Source organism: Vicugna pacos, unplaced genomic scaffold, assembly GCF_048564905.1.
Source record: "Vicugna pacos unplaced genomic scaffold, VicPac4 scaffold_104, whole genome shotgun sequence".
NCBI classification, from domain to species: domain Eukaryota; kingdom Metazoa; phylum Chordata; class Mammalia; order Artiodactyla; family Camelidae; genus Vicugna; species Vicugna pacos.
The window spans coordinates 7,378,773-7,385,591 of record NW_027328784.1 but is presented as its reverse complement, the minus strand read 5'-3'; the positions used below and the strand labels follow the sequence as shown (position 1 = coordinate 7,385,591).

Here is a 6,819-nt window from a genome sequence, read left to right as displayed (position 1 = left end):
CGCAAGCGCTAGGGGAGGGCCCCGCGGCGTTGCCATGGATAAAGACGCCGCGCTCCTCGCGGGCTGGCGTGCGCTTCTGGGGCAGGCAGCGGGCTCCGGAAGTGTGCAGCTGCCCGGGACCATGGCGGTGTTTGCTGCTGGGGATGGCGGCTTGCTTGGCCGGGCCACTAGTTCTGGCCGCGTCAGTCGGCGGCCGACATCCTTTCTGGGGCGGCGTCTCACAGACGGTAAACGTACGGCAGCGCCGTTGGCGGGGCCAGTGGACATGGACCGGGGTGGGATCCGGGTTGGTGTGGCGGCCGGGGAGGGCTGTGGTGCCGGGGAGCGGGTTGGGGCGGGGGGGACAGGGCTGGGGCACAGCCTCCGGCTTTCCTCCCCCTCGGGCTCTGGGGCTTGGACCGCGACTCCGGGTAGCCCTGCGTGGCCGCGGCCTCCCAGAACCCCTGGGAAGGGCAGGTGGAGGACCCGTCTTTTATGAAGCGGGGCCTTACCCGCGTTTTGAAGAGCCCCAGAATCAGATGTTGGAATAGGGTGGTTTATCAGCCTTGTATATCAGCAGGGAAATTTCAGTTCCATCCAGATGTTGGCTCCTTCGCTAAAACTCAGGAATAAGACAAGGGTCAGTGTCAATTAGCAGTTATCTAGGGCTTGACTCAAAATAGACTGTGCGGGGTGTAGAGATGGTAGATGGGTCCTCCCTTTCAAGGTTGGTAGTCTTCTGGGATTAGAGGCCTCAGTTGAGGATTACATCCTCATCTGCAGTAATGGAGGTTGTGGGAAACATTAACACAGAGAAGGGAGGGGTGTTGCTGCGGTAACTCATTAAAGAAGCCAGGACACTTGCCTGGCTCTTGTGTAGGAGAGTCTCGCCTAGGGTAGGGCAGCAGTTATCAAAGTGAGTCCGAGGCCCCTGAGATGCAAGACTATTTTCGTAGGAACGCCGGGAAGTCACCTGCCTTTTGCACACTCTTGCACTCCCGAGTTTCCTGTGGGGTTTTCCAGGGAAAACCTAGTCTGTGATATCACAAAACAGGTAATGTAGAGGCAGATAGAATTAAGCTCTCACCAGTCCAAAAGAGATTCTCAGAAATTAAAATCACTGCTATTCCTCTCATTAATGATTTTTGTTTAGAAAAATATACTTATTTTTTGCTTAAGAGTATTAATGGTATCATGTAGTAGGTTGTTATTATTTTTAAGTGAACTCATAAGCATTTTTTAAAGTTCTTATTTAACTTCTAACACAGGAACTATTGATAGATTTAACCCACATAAACAGCAGCCTTTTGAAGTCCTCAGTATTTAAGAGTGTACAGGGGTCTTTAGGCCAAGAAGTTTGAGATTCCCTGGAGAACGGGTGCTCAGGTACTAGTCAGGTGCTTAGCGTTGATAGACAGATGCCAAGATGTCTTCTGCATGTGCTCCCGGACTCGAAATAATTGGCCACACAGAGATCGGTGGGCAGTGCCTCCACTATACAAACCAGAAGCTGCTGAACGTGTCTTGAGTCTAGGCCATGTGCTGTGCAGAGATTCCCATTGTATCTGTTCTATCTAAGCCGGGATTCCTGTGCAGAGACCTGGCTCTGAAGACCCGCTCTCCTTTGCTCCCTGCCAGGTACCTTCTGTGTTATGTCAACCCTCCGGAGGGCTTCAGCCTCCGTAGGGGCGTCTGTATCCACATCGCCTTCCTCCTGAAGACCCTGCTGAAAATGGAAGAGTCGGTGCTGGTGATACCCCCTTGGGGCCGCCTCTACCATTAGCAGAGCCTGGACATCCACCAGGTCCGGATTCCCTGGTCTGACTTTTTTGATCTCTCAAGTCTCAACAGAAACATCCCTGACAATGAGTACGAACAGTTCATTGCAGGTGAGATGGTGATCGTTTAACTGGGGCCAGACGGTTTTTGTTCTGGTTCCGATGTGAACATCGGGCCGTCTTGCTTCGGGTTTGTCAGTCTGCTTAGGGGCCGTGCTCATGTTTCCTGCACTGCAGGTGAATTTGGCCTTTCCACAGTTTTTCTCAGGAAATATATCTGAAGTGTATGAGCTCTGTGTTCCCTCCCCTCTGAAAACCCTGGCCTTCTGGTGAGATGGAGCGGTGACAAGGAGGCCACTGCCACAGAGGCCTTGTCCCAGCAGGACTCGCTCCCTGGGCAGTAAGGGCCATTCTTACCTGAAGGAAAACACGATGTATGTGTACCATGGGCCACGTGCTGGAGAAGGTATGTAACCTCTCATTCAGTATAATTTGGTCCTGCTGAAGCTTCCCATTTTACTTTTTGTAGGAGGTAAGATTTGAAGATTTTCTTTGAATACAGCTATTTAGAGCTTATCTTTTTTTTTAATTGAAATGTGGTTGATTTACAATGTTTAGTTAGTTTCAGATATACAGCTGTTTTGTTAGTTTCAGGTATACAGCATAGTGATTCAGTTGTACATATACATAGTCTATTCTTTTTCAGGTTCTTTTCCATTATAGGTTGCAAGATACTGAACATTTTCCCCTGTGTTCTACAGTGAATCCTTGCTGTTTGTCTGTTTTACATATAGTAGTTTGTAATTGTTAATCCCAAACTCCTAAGTTTGTTTCCTAAGTCTGTGAGTCTGTTTTTGTTTTGTAAATAAGTTTATTTGTATCTTTTTTAAAAATTCCACATATAAGTGGTATCATATGTTACTTGTCTTTCTCTGTCTGAGTTATTTCACTTTAGTGTGATAATCTCCAAGTCCATCCATGTTGCTGTAAATGGCATTATTTCCTTCTTTGTTACAACTGTGTAATATTCTTTTATATCTAAATACTACATCTTTATCCAGTCATTTGTCAGTGGGCGTTTAGGTTGCTTCTATGTCTTGGTCATTGAAAACAATGCTGCTGTGAACATTGGGGTGCAGGTATATTTTGAAATTAAGGTTCCCTCTGGATATATGCCCAGGAGTGGGATTGCTGGATCAAATGATGTCTTTTTTAGTCTTTTGTGGTATCTCCATATTGTTTTCCACATTGGCTTCACCAAACTACATTCCCAGCAATAATGTAGGAGGGTTCCCTTTTCTCCAAGCCTCTCCAGCATCTATGGTGAGTGGATGTTTGAATGGTGGCCATTCTGAGTAGTGTGAGATGATAACTTATTGTAGTTTTGATTTGCATTTCTAAGATAATTAGCGATATTGTGCCTTTTTTTCATATGCCTATTGGCCATTTGTATATCTTCATTGGAGAATTGCTTGTTTAGTTGTTCTGCCCATTTTTGGATTGGGTTGTTTATTTTTTTTTCTTATTAAGTTGTATGAACTATTTTTATAGTCTACAAGTTAAGCCATGTTCAGTCTCATCTTTTGCAAATATTTTCTCACATTCCATAGGTTGTCTTTTCATTTTGCTTATGGTTTCTATTGCTTTGAAATAGCTGATAGGTGTAACTAGGTCCCATTTGTTTATTTTGGCTTTTATTTTCTGTTGCTTGGGTGGATTGCCCTAGGAAAACACTGCTGAGATATATGTCAAATAATGTTTTGCCTATGTTTTCTTCTGAGAGTTTTTTAGCGTCTTGTCTAATGTTTAAGTCTTTAAGCCATTTAGAGTTTGTTTCTTTTTTGGTTTTTTTTTTTTTCAACTCTATTATATGCTTTCGATTTGTGGTTACCCTATTTTTCAAGTATATCAACCCATTATCATATCTATTTCCTTTAGACTGATAATCACGTAGGCTCCAACACATCCTAAGAATAATGAGAAAAAGGAAAAAGAAAGAGAAAAAAATCTATCTTTTCTTGCTACCATCTCCCTTTCCCACCTTTTTGTATTTTGATATACTTTTTCTTTTTTACATCTTCATGTTTATTGTCTTGTAACTCGTTATTTCATTTCCAATGATGGTTTTCCCATTTCTATAGCATCCTGCTTCCTTTCTGTTTAGAGTAGAACCTTTTAATGTCTCTGTTTGGTTCCATAATGCTGAATTATCTCCCTAACCCCCTCCACCCTGAGCCTCTGAATACTCAGTACAGGGAAGCCAAACCATCCTAGCCTTCATCAGTCTTGGGATGCAATCTTCAGAGTGGGAAAGAAGAATCATTGAAAAATAATATTCTGTTTGTTGCTTTCTACCCTTGCCCAGAGAGTGAGAATCACCTCTGAAGGCGGAGGAAGAAAGATGGGGGCATGGGGCACAAAGTCTTTTCTCCTTTTGCTACTGAAAAAATGATTTCTTTTGTAATTAGTGATGATGCCCTTTAAATTGGTAAGATCGAGATTCCACAGCTTCAGCGCCTGTGAATAACCAGCTGGGAGAAAGCTCTCCAGGGCCCCTGCAGTGGGAAAGGCAGCCCCTCTGAGCACCTGTTGTTCTGTATTCTTCCGGCCTCCACACAGTTTCGCTAGGCACTGTGCAGGACGATGCAGTTCCCCAAGGTGGAGGACTGGGAGACCCCTGCTTGGTGGCAAGCCACAGGAGCCCACACTTGAAGGACAAAATGAAGAGTAGTGGGGCGGGCATAGGAACAGAGGATGGTTGAGACCCAGGATAGTTTCCTGGAGGCCAGCAGGTGAGACTGGCGGGGCAGATGGGGCCCTGGTGCATGGGCAGTCCTTGAGGGATCTGAAGCAAAGATATGAACCAAGATACTGGATTCGTGTGGGGGTAAATCGCCCCCTGGAGGCCACGTGGCAGTGCAGCGAGCCCAGGAGGAGAGGGCATTTCCCCAAAGTTGGGTTGACAGATCACAACCAACTCACTGGGAACCGAGAGGTACAGAGATATTGTTAACTTTTTGTCCCTCTTCCTGGAAAAAAATTGCTTCCTGTTGAATAGCCTGTGTAGTTAGTGAGAATTAAAGACATGAAGTAACATTTCCTCAAAAGTCATCCATTGTGCAGTTGTTAATAATCGTCAAATGCAAACTTGAATAGATTAAATCAAACAGTCATCATCGTATTTTAAAATCTTTTAACATAAAAAATCTTGCTGTCTTTGTTCTTCATTTCAGGGTTCACTTGGTGATAATAGTAACAAAACAACAGCAAACCTTTAAAGAATTCTGTCCTGCTGTTCAAGGAACTCTGTGTTCATGACAAACAAATGAGGTGGCACTTTACAGGAAGGACAGTCATTAATCACACAGCTAGTAAATGGCAGGGGTGGGACTTGAACCCAAGCTGTCTGACCCCAGAGCCCCCTCTCAGGCCCTTCAGTGCAGCTCATCACTTGGTATGCCCAACAGAGGCCAGCATTAAAGAGCAGCATGACCTTGGCTGCTTGGCCTCTGTTTCTTCATCTGTAGAATGGGGGTGTGGGCAGTGAACTCTGTGAGCTCAGTGGTCACTTCCTCCAGCTCTGCTATTCTACTGCTTTGAGTTAATTTAAGAAGTATCCGAGCCCCTGAATGGCCCACCCATAGGCTGGCGCTTTGCTAGGCCGTGGGTTACGGAGAAAAATAAGATCAGCCTGCTTCTCCAAGGAGCCTGTGTCCCTCCACGGCAAACGGCTTTGAGGCCCAGGCTCCCTCGCTGGCAGTCGGGGACTGGGCAGGAATGTCTGATAGAAGATGGAGGCAGAGCCCTTCCGGGAACAGTGGTGGCCACAGAGCTATCAGGAGCGGGAGCATCTGTCCAGGCTGCTGAGAGGGGGGCCCTCATGAGGCCAGTAGCCCCCCCAAACTAAGCCCTCAGGACAAAGATCCAGCCATTCCTGCAGTGTCACAACAGAGCCAGTCCATCCTCATCACTGTGCCCCTGTGCTCCTTTGTCCTGGGGCCTCTCTTCCCCCTACACCCAGAAGACTCATCTCTCTCTCTTCTCTGAGTGTCCCCTCACTTCACCCATGGTCCCTGCTTCCTAGGCCACCATCTCTGGAGTTGACGATTTGCCCCCTCACACTCTCCGTTTGATCAGGAGCCTGGGTTGACCTCCTTGTGCTCACTTTCCCCCATGAGGTGATTTCTCCTCCTCTCTTGGGAACACCTGGAAAACCCAGTCCATTCCTAGCAGTGCCTGCCACCCTGGCCTCCCTGCTCATCTGCCTCAGTCAGGAGTAGCTGGACCACCAACTCTGTATTGCCTCACCGCCTACCATCAAGACGTCAATGTTGATTCTCCCTCCACCACCCAGTATGGTCATTGTAGGGTCTTCTTCTCCGTCAGCCTGAGCCAGACACCTCCCATTCACCCTACCCCCGGGCTCATACCCGGGCGTGTCTCCACCCCAGGTCCAGCCTCTCTCCTTTATGTGCCCAACTCTAGCCATCCAGCTGCTTCTCCACCAGCCTCGTTGGCCCTCCTTCACCCTCACTGGGGCATCATGCACTGACTCCTCTGCTTTCCTACCTGTCCACGTTCCTCTTACTTCCACTTCCCCACCTTCCAGCTCTGCATCCACAGTCAGCACTCTCTTTATGACAAACAAAACTCCCTTGACCCTTGATCTTTTCATTTCCTCACCAGGATGACTTCCATCTCGGTTCACCCAGCTCTATTTGTTCTGAGCCTGCAGGCAGCAGGCTCTCCCAGCACAGATTTCTAAGACTACAAATCAATGCCCAGCATGTTGCCACTGCCAGGCAATCCTCCAGGATTTCTCTAGTGAGCACATTTCCCCACTTGCCACACAGTGGTGTCAACATTCTATGCTCTCTGCACACCTCTAAGCTTCCCTCTGTCTCTTCCCTGACTCCCAGCAGATGGCCTTGCCTCCTGCTTCAGAGAGAATGACATGTTACTTGAAGGGAACTCGCTCACCTGCAGCAAATCTGCTCACCTCACCTTTTATCTGTCCCTCTCCCACCTGGACTCTAGCTGTAGTTGTTCTTAATTTAGTGAG

The 6,819-nt window shown here is 47.2% G+C and overlaps 1 long non-coding RNA gene across 1 annotated transcript; it reads left to right on the top strand.

Moving 5' to 3' along the window:
• LOC140694815 (uncharacterized) lies at window positions 1-4,468 on the top strand. The gene is made up of 4 exons (XR_012070455.1): window positions 1-227; window positions 1,618-1,868; window positions 2,016-2,223; window positions 4,226-4,468. It is a non-coding gene; the product is annotated as an uncharacterized lncRNA (long non-coding RNA).
• Window positions 4,469-6,819: the final 2,351 nt, after the last annotated feature.